The sequence below is a fragment of the Nannobrachium achirus genome (assembly GCF_963921795.1).
Source record: "Nannobrachium achirus genome assembly, chromosome: 22".
Taxonomy (NCBI): domain Eukaryota; kingdom Metazoa; phylum Chordata; class Actinopteri; order Myctophiformes; family Myctophidae; genus Nannobrachium; species Nannobrachium achirus.
In genome coordinates this window covers 48,980,019-48,996,999 of record NC_137829.1, presented here as the reverse complement: position 1 = coordinate 48,996,999, position 16,981 = coordinate 48,980,019, and the positions used below count along the sequence as shown (strand labels likewise).

Below are 16,981 nucleotides of genomic sequence, written 5' to 3'. Positions count from 1 at the left end.
TCATCTCAGCCGCTGATGAAGGGAAGAACCACTAAATGGTCTTTAATATTGATAATATCAAATGATAGATGGTGGCACTGGTGGCATTTGAAGAGGCAATGTGTTGGGTTGGGTATAACGCAGGGACAAGGCGAAGGGGTTGTTTACAACCTGATGAGGTATGGAAAATCACTTCAAAGGTGCTGTTTGTTCAAATCAAATAGATCAAAGTGTCTTGTGTTTATTGACCTTAATAATTCATGATTCGCAATGCAGGGAAGTTCAGATAAAGGTGACAGTCAGGTACTGTAGCTTCAGAGGTGCAAAAAGTCTTGTTTCAGTTTATTATTATAGGGTAAAACACTTTCTTCTCGCCTGCATACAAGAAGGGTGTTCCAGCGAGTCATTTTGGTGCCGTGCTGTGAGCTTGTATATCTGCTATTTTTCAATAGCTAAAGAATAAAATAAATCCAGGTCTTGAAGGGTAATGAAGTTCAAACAAAGTGGGACCAAGCAGCACAACTCATTCACTTTTTACTGGCCCCATTGAAGACTACTGTTTTCTATTTATACTTTATGATGGATCAACATTCCCACACTGTTTTTTTTATAATTTAACCGGCTTACCAGAATATAATGTTCAGAATCTGATTTGTAATTATTACCAACGTAAATGTTAAGCGGAAATTGTAATTAGAACATTTAGCGCTATCCAGATTTGATATTCCATTACACACAGAATTCACCTATCGTTATTACTATTAATTGACGCAGAGACCCATGGGGTCCCGAGACAGCATGTGGAGGGTCTCACAGCACACGGTTGGTTCTACAGACTCCAACTTGTGCACACACATACATAGCTCAGATTTTGGCTATGTTCTTAGCTGCTTCCCCTGCCCTTACTGTATTTGCACGATGTTGTACGAAACAACACTTTTTTGTAGAACCGCTGATCCAAACAATATGCCCATAAAAGAGACAAGGACTGACAGATACAGAAATCTCCATATATGGGCACATATGCAATTATCATTGACATTTATTTATTGACAAGTTTGTGTAACAATAAAGACATTAAACCAATTGAGTTGCTGATTGAATATAAATTGAGTTGCTGATGAATATAAATGTGCATTTTAATCTTATGGGACGTCAGTGTAAGGCAATTTATAAGTGTAAATGGGTGAATAACGATGGTCGTGCCAGAGCAGTTTCGTTTCCAAAAACTTGACCGTTTCCAGGGTGAGGATCAGAGACTCGTGTTTCAACATGCTGTGGACATTCAGGCCAATTGCTGGAATGATATTCACAGACTTGAGACCGGCTGTGGCCTGAAGGAGATGTTCAGGAAACTCTTCACCCACATCTACTATTAACACAGACTCTCCCCAGTGTCTGTCTCTGATCAGATCCATGAGATACTGTGAGTCAGGAGTGGGAATGTTCAGGGAGTCCACGATATGGAGGTAATCCTGAGTCAGCTTGGAGCTGAGAGCTACCTTGAGTCCTTGCACATGCGTCTTCACGGGCAACATACAATAACTGGTTGGACCTCTCGGTCCATGAGCGACCCCACCTCCTTTCCATAAAGGCGATCTGATACTTCCGTGGCGAGCGCGTCCGCTTCCCTTCTGTCTCCACGGTTTTTTGCCACCACCTCTGACCTCTGCCCTGACCTTTGTGTTGGCATGGCTAATTCTCTGGTATTTCCTCTGCCACATTTCAACTTCATAGAGAATGTCAAGCCTGGCAGGCACTGCAAAGACGTCAGGATGGAGTTGTGCCAAACCTACGGGTTCGCCGCCCTGCGTCTCCAGGCTGTCCACCCAGGTCCGCAGCTGGCTGAGGTGAGATGGGATGGCCTCATCACACCTCCTCTAGAGGGGGCGGGGGTCTCTTTGTCCTTGAAGGGTCCACAAGGTTCGGGGGGATGAGTAGATTGGAGGGGACGGCGTTCTCACCAGCGAACGACGAGGAGAGCCTTCTAGCGATGCCTCTGCCGCAAGCTATAATTGATACGCGAAGCATTTCGATTGAGTCTCACAACCGAAGAATCTTCTTAGATCATAATAATTGTCTGGAAAATCTTTCTAATAGTCCTGCTTCTTGGAAGGTCATGTGGATGATGCAGGTTTCCAAGTGTTTGTCCCACATATGCAACTATACGTCACAATGACATGAACATACTTAGTCCTACTGATGTCATCAGGGAAGACTGACACCCTCTGGAATCCCTGATCATAACCTCAAGTTGAAAGTAGGCAATGCTGCTTAGAAACCTCTAACACTCTCAAGAATGGCACCAGAATGGTGGTATGCAAATGATGGACAGAGTCATTGAGTGTGAGATTGCAGTAGGCACAAACAGGGCTGAAACAATCTTCCTCCCACGAATACCTCACCAGTAAGACGGCCTAAAGAGCGATGTTGCGCACATGGGTGACAGCAGACTACTGGGCGAGTGCTGGCGCTTTGGCATGGGATCAGCTTTGACCAAAAAATGCACAGACCTGGTTGGTTGTTTAAGTTGGACTAAATGTGGCCATAATATTTTCCCAAATATGGAGATGACTGATGTCTGACATCATAGATGTTTGATGTCACAAAAACTACATGAGACTGACACAATATGTCAATATATGTGTATTTCCAGATATTAATATTTAGTATATTGGCTTAATATTGATGACTTCAGGTGTTCTCCATATACGTGACTCACGTTGCAGTTGGTTGTTTAAGTTGGACATATTTTTCCAAATACACATGGGCCTGTGACACACATGGGCTTAATATTGATGACATCAGGGATCTCCATATATGGACATAAAAGGGACATGGGCGGAATTCATTTGCAACATCATTGTGATGTCAGAACAGGTCAGCTATATCCTTCTGCTGAACTGGGATGATATTGATGACGTCAGGGATCTCCATATATGGGCATAAAAGGGACAAGGACGGAATTAATTTGCAGTTACTATCAAAACATCCACCGGCTGGCTGGCTGGCTGGCTGGCTGGCTGGCTGGCTGGCTGGCTGGCTGGCTGGCTGGCTGGCAGTCAGTCAGTCAGTCAGTCAGTCAGTCAGTCAGTCAGTCAGTCAGTCAGTCAGTCCCATCACACTTTTGCCCTACTCATCTCCATCCCCACCGTCCGTCCGTCCGTCCGTCCCATCACACTTTTGCCCTACTCATCTCCATCCCCACCGTTGCCCCTATCCATGCCAAACTTTGCACACTCCTTGGCTGCCAAACCCTCATTTCTCACATGGCCCTCTTCTAGCACCACCATGAGGCCGATTCTTGCAAAACACATTTTTGGACACTGCTCCTACAGATTGTGCCCTAAAATCACCCTAAGCGGTACACAGTATCTCTAAAGTCATGTCATCAACATGGATCTGTCCCATTTCCTGATTGGCTACCATTGCCTTCTAAAGTTTGTGTATGCGACCTGACGGTCGCAGTATACAAATGAAACCAAGTGGACCCTTACGGGTCCATTTAGTTTCATTTGTATACTGTCAGAGTTAAGCGGAGACCTTGACATTTTAAAGTGTGAGAACTACTGATTTAGACCAAAATGCAGGTTTAAATTGAATTCTGCAATGAATCTCTGTATTAAAGATTAAACTGGATTTTTTACAAGGCTCCCTCAATTGTATCACAATATATACGATACCTCTGAAAAGGCATATCGTGGAGACATTGTATCGTCTCAGCGATAATTATCACCATATGGCCCACCCCTAGTTAAATGATTAAAAAAACTGTGGGGAAAGTTGATCCATCATAAAAAACAGTAGTCATTCATTGGGCCAGTAAACCCAAAGTAGAATGTATATTAGAAAGAAATGTACAGTATGAGACCAGCTTTGGAGAGTTTTTGTGTCTTCTACAGTAAATGCTGTTTCCCGGAGGGCCTTCCCATCCCGTCCTGGAAAACGTACTACTTTGCAGACGATAAAGGTTGTGTAAGTGAAGCGGCAAATCTACAGTATAAGTATTATATTGTCACTGTCTGGCCAAAACCACTTAACTCCATTTTTTAGGTTTTTGATTTTTTTGGCATAAATCAGCAGCAAGCACTGCTGCTCGAAGCGTCCGCGTCTTAGGATGCGTCACGGGACCTCTCTAAATCAGGGCTATTGAACACCCTTTACATCTGAGTGTTGGTTAAAATAATATTGAACCAATGGAAAGTAGTAAAAGGTGCTTGGGACAAAACCTCATAACTCCACACTTTCTGCCAAACCAGCTAACTCCACCCGATTGGCCCTCTCTTTTTTTTCATAAATATGTGCTATTGAACACCCTCTACGTCTGTGTGTTGTTTAAAATAATATTGAACCAATGACAAGTAGTAAAAAGCCCTTCGGTCAAAACCTCCTAACTCCACTTGAGATCATTTCCCCGAAAATGAACATTTTGGAGTTAGGAGGTTTCGGCCCGACAGCAGAGATATATGGTTTGATTGGACACTGATGTGGTCATTCTTATGCGCTGAGACGAAGTACGAGGAATTGAGTACAAAGAGCAAGCCTTAGTGCTTTCTTGTTTTTAAATCCTCTCAGCAGACCTTTGCATTGAACGGAACTTTCCTATGCTTGTTTTTGCAAACTGTTATAAATTATCCATTCATTCATTCATTCATTCAATTCATCAATCAATCAATCAATCAAGCCATGAGCAACAGTGTCCTTGTTGTCGAATAACAATCGGATGAGAGCTGTGAGCCATCCTTATTATTTAGAAGTGATTCTGAAAAATATGAATGTCATACTGTGTATTATAATCAGGGGTCATTGCCATACTGGCATGTGGTGACCATTTTTGTAAAAGTTCAATTTTTGCCATGGACATTAGGGTTAAAATTTGCAGACAATAATATTATCAGAAACACATAGAGATATCCCTGAATGACCATAACAGGTCTGTAACTTCAAATCCACTTGTGGTCCAGTTGAACACTCTTGAATTATGGGGGCCCTGCAAATGAAACGTTTGAGAACCACTAGTATGAGGTGGAGTCATAATGTGCCATAGTGTCATACCTATTCTGAAGAAAACCTGGAGACTTGACATTCACAGTAATTGGGTCTTATGATCAAAATAAGAACATTATGATGGTTTGTAAAACAGAAAATCTAAACTGAGTGACAGACAAGGCCAAGTCTTTACTGTGTAGGGCCAATATTTATGACCCCTGATTATAATGCAGGCCTCTTTGGACCAATAAATGCACATGGAATTCTCCATCTCTGTGTCCTGTTCCAAAGCACGTCCGGAAAAGAAAAGACCATTCCATTTAGCAGATGGAATGACCGTCCCGCCACACCGTTCCTTGTTTACTCTATTCCACTGCCCGATGCTTTGAAACAAAGGCGAGCCTGCGAGCGGGGGCCCCCTAAACGAGGGTGAAAACATGCTAATGCTCGCTGCTGCGGCCGGGTCGCGCGGGCCTTTTTGTGCGGTGGCCCGTTGAGAGGATTCAAGCCGGTGCTGCCGGGGCCGCAGGCTTTGTTGGCGTAGCGGGGCCTTTTGCTCCCGCAGGATGAAAAGAGGGTTCCCAAGGATCACACACAAAGCAACCTGTCCATCAGATGAGTCCGCCCCGCTATACCAGCCTCAGAGCACCATGGCAGCTGTCGCCATGGCGCCTCCGCGGTTCAAAACATCAACAGAGATACTGAACCCGGCGCTCATTTGAATAATTTTCGAAAATTTGAATGGGAGGATATTCAAATACATTAAGAAGGCTATTCATGTAGATTAGGCGGGCCGTGGTGGGGATAAATGCCCTGAATTAAAAGGTGGGCTTAAAAGGAATGATCCATGCTGGGGGGTTGGTGGTGGTGGTGGTGTTGGGGGAATACTTCCTCACAGTTAAAATGTTGAGGAAACAGGGTTAGAAAGCTGCGAATAAACCTGGTTTGTTCTTAGCCAAAAACAGTTCAATAAAACAACCGTCTAATAGCTACTGCATAGGACTTAAGCCAAACTTTCAGTCCAATCAAACTCAAACGGTGTTGAATGAATACAATGGATATACGAGTGCAAAGCCGAGTAGTATTAAGGGGAATAAGAGATCTCTTGTATCGCTTCCAATAAAACAGTTTCTTTTTTCTTTCTAAACTGGCGGGGCAATCTATCCCTGAAATAACTTTGCAGTAATAGTAAGTTTGGGTCTCATTTTTCCCCTCGGCTAAATCGCTCTCCCCTGCATTTTCAGTCACACAGGGGCTCCTCAAATTGCCCGGCCCCCCCGTGGTGATAGGCTCTCTGGCCCCGGGCGTCATATTTCATTTGCATTTCTGATCGTGATCTAACCGCACAAGTATTTGCAGACGCCGTTGCACTGAAAACAGGTCTGTTAAATCCCCTTTTAACGATGGAGAATGTGATATCGGGGCTTGTAAAGAGATCCAGCCATAATAAAAAAAAAGGAGAGGGGGGTAGCAGTTTACTCGGGACATGAAAGAGCTGTCACTGATCAGTCTGCACTGTCGTTCGGCCGTTAAAACGAGTAGCAAGGGCTTGAGCACTTTATTTCATGCTGACACATGCAGTTAGAACGGAGCCACTCTGAGAAAGGGGCCAACGAGGGGCTCCGTAAGTGGGGTTAACGACGCCGAGAGATGCTGCAAACTACCGTGGTGCTACTCTTACATTGGTATGGTGACGGAGCACCCTTTAAATAGGCCCAACACGCTCCGTTTCTTTTTTGTTGTTGTTGCAGTGTTCACGTGTTATTTCAGCCCATCTATCTGTGGCTGTCACCAATCACATAATATCTAGAGCAGTGGTTCTCAACCTGTGGGCCGGAACCCCAAGGGGGGTCCCCACATGATATTTTTAGGGGCTCCCTAGATGACAGTGACAGTGACAAGTGACAATTTAAGGACTTTTCTGATAACTAAAAATATATATATTAAAACAATTGACAAAATAAATTAAAAAATACCATTACTGCATCCAATCTAATCAAACTCTACTATAAACACTGGTCAAACCTAAATTGTATAATAATGTAAGAAAATAGCCCATCTACAAGGCAGAGATTGTGAAAATAGCCAATCTACTATCACAACAGGGTCCCCAGTTCAAATAGGATTATTTTGGGGGGTCGCGGCCTGAAAAACGTATTTTAAAAAGCATGTACTTTAACTCAAGTACAAATTTGACAGAGTAACTTTCACTCTGACTCATAAGAACCGGTTTGAGTCGTCTAGTTGTGTTCACACCCAAAGTGAGTTTGAAAACATGGGAGAAATACAACAATGTGTGAACACAGGAGCAAGATTTGCGAACTGTTGCGATAAAAGAAGGCTAACGAATGGAATACAGTACAACCACCCCTAAGAACTACAAACCATTGAGTGACCTCTAGACCTACTGCACACATATAAACAGAGCATACAAATCTACCAACTGTAGATACGTTCCCCATTCTCAACTGTTTTTATTATATTTTGACACTTAATTGCTTTGGCAATATAAATGTATGTTTTCTCATGCCAATAAAGCTGAATTGAAAAAGAAAAAATGAATTGTGTACCACCCCTGGTTATTTCAGCCCTTCTCCTATGAGCGGTGGCCAAACAACACACATCTAGAAGAGCACACACCCTTTCATACTGAACCGAACAATAACCCTCACTCAGTGTTTGCTCTTCAGGTGTTCACGCACCACAAAGAGGCCGATAAGCGGTGAAAAGGAAGGGGGGGGGGAAAAAACGGTGTGCCAGTGATATTGTGTACTCTGTGGTAGATACACACACACCTCCATTCTTTGCTTTGTTATCAGCCCCTCAATACATGTTTAAACCTCTGCGGTGTATAAACTCCGCATCAGCGGCATCAGGTTTCTTGCGCCGCATGCTCTGAAGAAATGTTAGTGTATCATCCTCTCCCCCTGCATCTTCCAGTGGCTTCTTGCAGTCCCTTCTCCCACAGCCTTTGACAGAGCACACGGTAAAGGGATAGGGCTTGTATAGCAGCCGCTCACCGGGGCCCATGACTGGAGCGGAGGGTTTGAGAAATGACTCTTTTATCAGCACTAAAGTGGCTGGTGATCGATGGGGTTAGATTAAAAAGGCGCCGATGCTTGGCTACGCTTGAGAGAGAAACGTTTTGCAGGCAGGGTTCCTGCCACTGCCAGGGAGGGGAAAGGCTTCCCAGTGTGTAGACTGCTCCCAGCAGGCAGATCTAATGTCTGGGTTCACATGGGGACGTGTGATGATGATGTGGGTTAACTAACACTATCCGCCAAGAAGAAGAAGAAGAAGAAGAAGAGAGAGAGCACTTATCGTGACAGCACAAAAAGTCGAGAGGGGTTATAATATTTCTCTTGTGCTTTGCTTATCTGATTGTGCTGCTTGTTGTGTGCCTAGTATGGGGTTATTATGTCCCTGCAGTGAGGGAAGAAGTGCTCACATGTTTTACTTAGAGTGTCTATATGACATGGCCCGAAATGATCATGTATTGTATTGTACAGAAAGGCCAGATTTACACTGCAGCAAAATCAAGCCTGAATCAGATCTGAGCCACATCCAGATGTGAATCTTAATGGTTTAAATGAGTCATGTGACCTGTTTAACAAATCAGATTCCAATCTGGATGTGGCTCAGATCTGATTCAGGCTGGATTTGACTGCAGTGTAAATCTGGCCTTGTCACGTGGACTCTCTGAAAACAGTTTGAAACGGTGTGCGAAGTTACATGCTGTATGTATGTATGAATACATGTATGTACTGTATGTACATCTCCTCCTCCAGCTCCCCAAGCCCCGCTGAACAACAAACACACGCACGCACGCACACACACACACACTAGGCCATTAACGACGAGTTGACGTCGACCTTATTGTTTGATGACGTTGTCTCACTGTTGCGTGAACGGGGGACAAAACCCGAAACTTTGTGCTTAATTCCATTGAAAAAACACAGTTGGAAAAGGAGAGAGAATCATTCTGTCCTTGACAATAATCAATCCTACTGTTTGAATGCTGTACACACGCACACATGGAGCAAAAATAATGATGAGAAAATACAAATGTATTTATTTTTTTATTTTTTTACTTTCGACTTTCCCTGGTGGAAGTCGACTTGTGTAATAAAGTCGACTTGTCGACATTTTGGTTAATGCCCTAACACACACACACACACACACGATATATATGTTGGATACATCTAATAAAATTAATAGTTTCAGAAACGCTACATAATCTGGATTTCTCCACGGTCAGGAAGAGCCAGCCTGTCTCCCTTCTCTGCCCACTCTAAAGCCCTTTGCACACAGGACAGTTGCGTTTTTTTTCGTTTGCGGCATGAATAAAACGCATTGGATTTGGTGTGCAAGGCTGTGCGGAATCGGCGCTGCGGATCCAAAAAGGAGTCATAAAAGGAGTGATGAGTTTTTTACCGCATGCGACAAGACGCACGAATCGAACTGGGTTCGATCGAGAAAAAAACGCACAGCGGCAGCCACTCGTCGCACGGCTAATTCGGAGCCGGTGTGCATGAGGTCATAGAGAATCATTGTTTCTTTTCAAAAAATGATATTGTCCGTTTTATCCGTGCGGTTAAACGCGTCTGTGTGCAAGGGCTTTAGAGCGCTGGTAGCCGGGGAAAGTCAAGTCTCCCCCCAGAGAGCACTAATTTTACCAGCAGGCTCTATCTGCCTTGTCCCGCCCTGGTTCCGCCTTTTTTATTTGAATTAGTTAAAGCATAATTTTTGTAGAAATAAAAACATTTAAAAACATGCTGAGTTACTATACTGCAACTGAGCAGCTCCATTTAACTGAAACCAAGTTTGAAATGAGAATTTAATACACAGAATAACAATACGAAGCAAATGAATTACAATGGTAGTGGATGGAGTGTCCCACCCAGTGTCCCACCAAGACACAGCCACCAATGGGTGGGAGGAGGGGCGGGACAACGGGCGGGACTTGAGAAAGGGTGAATTGAGAGAATTACAGTAAGTACAGTAAATTAATTGGATTGGCTTATTGCGCATTCCCACAATGACATCATCAAAATATTAGCAAATAAAAGAGCAGTCTCGCCCCCTTTTTTAGATGTCAGCGGCCAAGTGGCCAAGTACAAGTATCAATACTCATAATATGGGTATTGATTATTTCTACAATATTATTGTAGAAATAATTGCAAGTTCAAAATTGACTTTGGGTAAAAGTACAAAAGTAATTGGCATCAAAATGTAGCCTACTTAAAGTACGGAAAGTAAAAGTACTCATTATGCAGAATGTCCTATTTGTGTAAAAATGTATGCCACGCATTGTCAGCTTGTAGATCTGCTATTTTCAAATTGCCAAAGCATAGATCTGAAGTGGTTTCGTGATAATAATCCAAATCTACAAAGTAACAAGTGTGCTGCATGCGTGCAAAAAGAGCGGGGGCCTACAGTACTGTACCGTATTTGTGTACACTGTATACGTTTGTTGGGTGCACGCATGTGACCGGCGCTGGCAAACTGCCATGTCAGTTTTAAAAGAGGAAAGCTATCCCACCGGTTTTTATTGAGAACCGTTCCACCCTGCCAAAGCCTCGGTGTAAATCTGAATTAATCTGCTGTTTGCCCAGGAGTGCTTCCAAACAGGCGCCAGCAGGAGGGGCCGTCAGGGGCGTCACAAGGGGTAGGAAAGTGGGACTGAGTTACCAGGGCCCAAGTTGGAGGGGCCCTAGTAACTTCAGCTATTGAAAAATAGCAGATCTACAAGCTCGCAGCGCGGCACTCTGAAAAGTCGTGAAAATGTGTGCAAATCTTTGAATATATGTATTTTTTAAGCGAACATTTCTAACTCAAATTTTGCTTCTGGGGGTGTCCCTGGAACTAAATATTTTGAGATGGGGGTCCGTGGCTAAATACATATAATTTTGGGGGTCCTTCACATGAAAAAGTCTGAGCATCACTGACATGGAAACATAGGTTTCTTGCACACATTTTCACAATTTTTCAAAAATAGCAGATCTACAAGCTCGCAGCACAGCACTCGGTGCCGCGCTGTGAGCTTGTATAATCTGCTATTTTTCAATAGTTAACATTCATGGGGGGCCCGCAGTGAATCCTTGTACCCAGGGCCCAGAATTTGGTGTGACGCCCATGGGGGCTGTGTTAGCCCTGCCTGCACTAAGCTACGCTCCCTAAGAAGTTGTCCAAATTCCTCCCTCTAATAATAGAACCCGGGGACCTAAAACAAGCTCGTCTCATCACCGGCACCCACTAGGCTGCTACACTGTGGATGACTGCTTGTGTCCCCCGATGGTTTGTTGAGTGACACCATAAACCGCTGCATAATTTAGCCCTACAACAGTACGCGTATTAAAATAACCCGCCCCAACAGTACGTGCATTAAGCCTCAGAGTGAAATGCACACCCAGCATAATATAGGCCTCCACCGATCCGATCATTCTCACAACAAGACAGATCAGGGTTTATACTTAGTTATTAGTGTGGGTTCTTAGTGCTGACTGACATCCATCATTTTGTAGTATTGCCTCTCTATACCCATATCGGTTGAAAGGATCTATAGCCCGCTTTAAGCTATGAGTAAAAAGAAAGAAATTGTCAATGTTGGTGCAACTAATTGTTTTACTGAAAGCATTGATTATGAACGCTGATCCAATCCAATCATCTAACGCATTGGTTCTCAAAATGGGGTCCGGGGCAAATGCTACTATATAGGGATGATATGAGAGATTGTAGCATAAATAAGTTCACGCAAGTCCCAAGACATAACACGAGCAGATACAAAAAAAAGAAAGAAAAAAAGGACAATAGCATTAAACCTGGGTTATGGGTTGACATGACGTAACAGAAGCATGTAGCCTTCCAGTGATTCAATCTTTTATTTCTATTTTTAATGAAGACTAAAGGTGTAAGGTCATAAGGTCAATGACAACACCGGTCAGTACCTTGAAAATCCCCCAGCATGCAGCAGTGCCCCTGGGGCCAACGTACCTCCAGCCTGTTAGCCAATTATAGACAACAACTGCATCCTCTGGGCTGGATCTCCTGCCGTTTAATTGGCTAATGGGATTAAGGGGGGGGGGGGGGGGGGGGGGATGGGAGCTCTAATATTATTGGACTTACTTGCCCTTTCCTTCTCTCTGCTACATATCCTCCACCAATCAAATCAGCCTATCTTTTAATCTCGTACAAGTCATTTCAGGTTCATGATGGTGACCAGAGGGGTAATAGGGATTCATGAGGACGTGCTGACAACATGCTGAGAATTAAAAAGTAGGTATTACTACTGTGTCAATATATTGACGTTTGAAAGGTACTGTACACCTTTCGGTTCAATGTTGTTTCAGTTCAATGTTGCCCACGGGCACCAGAATTTGGTCAGAATTTATTGAGAGGATCGCCCCTTGAGATGCAGCATCTCATTTTAGAGGGGGTCCTAAACACATAAGTGAACACATACATACAGTACAAAAACACATAAGTGAACACATACATACAGTACAAAAACACATAAGTGAACACATACAGTACAAAAACACATAAGTGAACACATACAGTACAAAAACACATAAGTGAACACATACATACAGTACAAAAACACATAAGTGAACACATACAAACAGTACAAAAACACATAAGTGAACACATACATACAGTACAAAAACACATAAGTGAACACATACAGTACAAAAACACATAAGTGAACACATACAGTACAAAAACACATAAGTGAACACATACATACAGTACAAAAACACATAAGTGAACACATACATACAGTACAAAAACACATAAGTGAACACATACAAACAGTACAAAAACACATAAGTGAACACATACATACAGTACAAAAACACATAAGTGAACACATACATACAGTACAAAAACACATAAGTGAACACATACATACAGTACAAAAACACATAAGTGAACACATACAGTACAAACACACATAAGTGAACACATACATACAGTACAAAAACACATAAGTGAACACATACATACAGTACAAAAACACATAAGTGAACACATACAAACAGTACAAAAACACATAAGTGAACACATACAAACAGTACAAAAACACATAAGTGAACACATACAAACAGTACAAAAACACATAAGTGAACACATACAAACAGTACAAAAACACATAAGTGAACACATACAAACAGTACAAAAACACATAAGTGAACACATACAAACAGTACAAAAACACATAAGTGAACACATACATACAGTACAAAAACACAAGAACCACACCAGAGGGAGCTCCACAGATCACATTCCCCACAGATTCGGCACAGAGCAGAGGGATGAATTCATTCTATTGTTATGCCACCAACATGTGGCTGCTCTACCAACAGCCTTTAAGAGTGACTCCCTATACACCCTACCTCAAAGCTGCCATAAAAGAGCACCTGTCTGGAATTTGCGACTGGACCTAAGTCTGGTCCTTGTATGTCTTTATGTCTTGATGAATTGAATACATACCGGTAGGACCACAATGGGAGGAGAAGAACTTGTGGCTCTTTGTATTATCCTTTCAGCATTGTTGTATGTACCTTTTTACCTTTTGCAAACTGTTAATAATAAAGTAATCAATCAATCAATTCAATCAACTGTTTTACACACATAAACCTGTGATGTGACAATAAAGATGATTCTGATTCTGTTGATTGTGACCGTCAGGTCGCAAGTTACTGTGAAAAGCTCCACCGGCTGACGTAACGTCACGTCACGTCACGTCACGTCACGTCACGTCACGTCACATCACGTCACGTCACGTCACTCTTTTGCCCTACTCTTATCTCCGGCACCGTTGCCCCTATCCATGCCAAACTTTGCACACACACTCTTAAGTCATGTCATCAACATGGATCTGTCCCATTTCCCATATTCCCTCCTTATTGGCTACGATTGCCTTCTAAAGTTTGTGTTTGCGACCTGGCGGTCGATTATCTCCCGATTAGGGAGTCTTACTGATTACATCTACATCTGAATTGATGTCTTAATACCAGCAAGCTCACCCTGCCCATGGATTTTTGATTCAAACTAAAATAACAACCTGACTGAAGAACTGACATGGGTCATCAATCAGGCCAGAACACTGGAGACAAACAACTTCAACGTCTGTCTCCAACCTGTCTGTTCTGTTCAATGCACACTTTTGATTGTATGCTTGTGTCTTGTTTTTGTTTTGTACTACATTCTGAGCCCTATTATCTTCATTAGCGCCAGGTCTTATTACTTAACTTAAGACGTGGAGGCGTGACCAATGCCATTTTGCTATTGTGGGTGCGGCCCTGAATTTGCCATGGGTGTGTTTGGCGTTACTTTAATCAAACCAATCAGTGTGGTATTGGCTGCTTTTACGTTTAAGATCAGTGCAAGACGCAGTGCTACAGTATATCGTGTTATACGGTGAGACTAAAATAGAAAGAAACATTACATTGAAAGGAGTAATGTCCAAGTGCATGCATGGCCATCATAATCACTGTAGCCTCTGTCTAATTATGTGCCTGTCTCATGTTCAAAACACATTGATATCTCTTGACAAGCATTCCAGATAATAATAAGAATTATTCATTTTTTATAACACACTTTACATTTTTGGAAATCACAAAGTGCTACATAGCTTAAAAACAAATGGCACAAAAATAACAAAAGCAGGACAAAAACAACAAAGCAGATGCTGCCGTCGGGCTGTATGTAGACTCCTTCCATCATCTGAGGCTGTTCTCATTTAAGTGCCTGTTCAACTAGAATCCATAACACCTGCCTCCCCAGTCGCCCATTTTAAACGCAACCCCCCCCCCCCCCCACCCACCTTTTTAAATCAGCATTTAGTCATCTACCTCCACTTACCATAATGTACCTTATATTTATTGTTGTGTCATGGTTATATGACCTCTCCATATGCCAGTGCAAAAATGATCCATTCGTCCCTTTTATTGCCACTATCTGTCACTCAGTCTCTTTAATATTTCACTTCTACCTTAAAGTATAATTATTGTGTATTGCTGAGGCGGCTAATAGCTTGTGTGTTCTCTCATTATGCCAGTTGCCAAAGACAAATGTACATTTCATGTAGGCTAAACAAACAGCGCCTGACTGTCACCAGGCTGGCCATATGGACTTGACTCTTCCTGGTGGACCCACCGTGTGGATGGAAGCTGTGAAGGGTAGCCTTCCATGTGAGCCTGTTGTCACCATGCTGGCCAATGCACTTTACTTTACCTTCTGACCGGAGCCTACCTCCTGTTTCTGTAGCGTGAGGCAGCTTGATGTACACGCCCTGGACTTGACGCTAGTACGTCGCAGGGAGTTACTGTACCTCCAATCCAACCCTTGATGCTGAGTGCCAAGCAGGGAGGCACTGGGTCCCATTTTTCAGAGTTTTTAGTATGATCTGGCCAGGGATCGGCGAGGTTATGTGCATGGATGGGAGGCCTACCTGTGAGCACGGGGGTCCCACCAAATTCTAGGCCCTGGGTATAAGGATTCACTGCGGGCCCCCCATGAATGTTCTTCATAGGGAGAACTGGGAACGCATTATTACGCATTATTTTGTGCTTTTAACTATTGAAAAATAGCAGATATACAAGCTCACGATCTATTTTTGAAAAATCGTGAAAATGTGTTTCTATGTCAGTGGTGCTCACATTTTGTCATGTGAAGGAGACACAAAATGATATGTAATTGGCCACGGACCCTCATCCCCAAATATGTAGTTACAGGGACCCCCCGGAAGCAAAATTTGAGTTATGTTCGCTCAAAGAAATACATATATTTGAAGATTTGCACCCATTTTCACGACTTTTAAAAAATAGCAAGATCTATAATCTACAAGCTCACAGCGTGGCCGGCACCGAGTGCCGGGCTGTGAGCTTGTATATGTGCTATTTTTCAACAGCTAAACCCACAGGTTGAGAACCACTGGTCTGACAATGCGCTGATGATGATGTAAGCCATTTACCATGAGAGGGAGTGGGTTGTTGGCTGATTTACCACTGTTTCAGGGTTGTGGCGCGAGGCGAAGCCGAGTGCCAAACAACCCTGAATGGTAAATTGCTTTTCTACCACTTCTACCTTATAAATGAAAGAAAACACAGTTGTAACTGCATTGATCTTGGAAATGTTACAACTGCAACACAATAGTGGGCGGGGACCATGAGCCAACTCAAGGTTGTTGACTGATTTACCACTGTTTTAAGCCAATCAGAATCCAGTATCTGAACATGTGACCACAAAAAGTGGTAGAAACTCTCTTTCCACCGTAATCCCATGTACAATGTGCTGATGATAGTCTTTTTGCGCCCTAACGTCTAACATCATGTACATACCTGCTGCTAAGTTCACCCTAACGTCTAACATCATGTACCTGCTGCTAAGTTCACCCTAATGTCTAACGTCATGTACCTGCTGCTAAGTTCACCCTAATGTCTAACGTCATGTACCTGCTGCTAAGTTCACCCTAATGTCTAATGTCATGTACATACCTGCTGCTAAGTTCACCCTAATGTCTAACATCATGTACATACCTGCTGCTAAGTTCACCCTAATGTCTAACATCATGTACATACCTGCTGCTAAGTTCACCCTAATGTCTAACATCATGTACCTGCTGCTAAGTTCACCCTAATGTCTAACGTCATGTACCTGCTGCTAAGTTCACCCTAATGTCTAATGTCATGTACATACCTGCTGCTAAGTTCACCCTAATGTCTAACGTCATGTACATACCTGCTGCTAAGTTCACCCTAACGTCTAACATCATGTACCTGCTGCTAAGTTCACCCTAATGTCTAATGTCATGTATCTGCTGCTAAGTTCACCCTAATGTCTAATGTCATGTATCTGCTGCTAAGTTCACCCTAATGTCTAATGTCATGTATCTGCTGCTAAGTTCACCCTAATGTCTAACATCATGTATCTGCTGCTAAGTTCACCCTAATGTCTAACATCATGTACATACCTGCTGCTAAGTTCACCCTAATGTCTAATGTCATGT

General features: G+C 43.0%; 1 pseudogene across 1 annotated transcript; it reads right to left on the bottom strand.

Moving 5' to 3' along the window:
* Positions 1-1,124: 1,124 nt before the first annotated feature.
* On the bottom strand, positions 1,125-2,010 carry LOC308307300 (large ribosomal subunit protein uL4m-like; annotated as a pseudogene). Its single transcript has one exon. The product of its transcript is annotated as a large ribosomal subunit protein uL4m-like (transcript).
* Between the last annotated feature and the right edge of the window lie 14,971 nt (positions 2,011-16,981).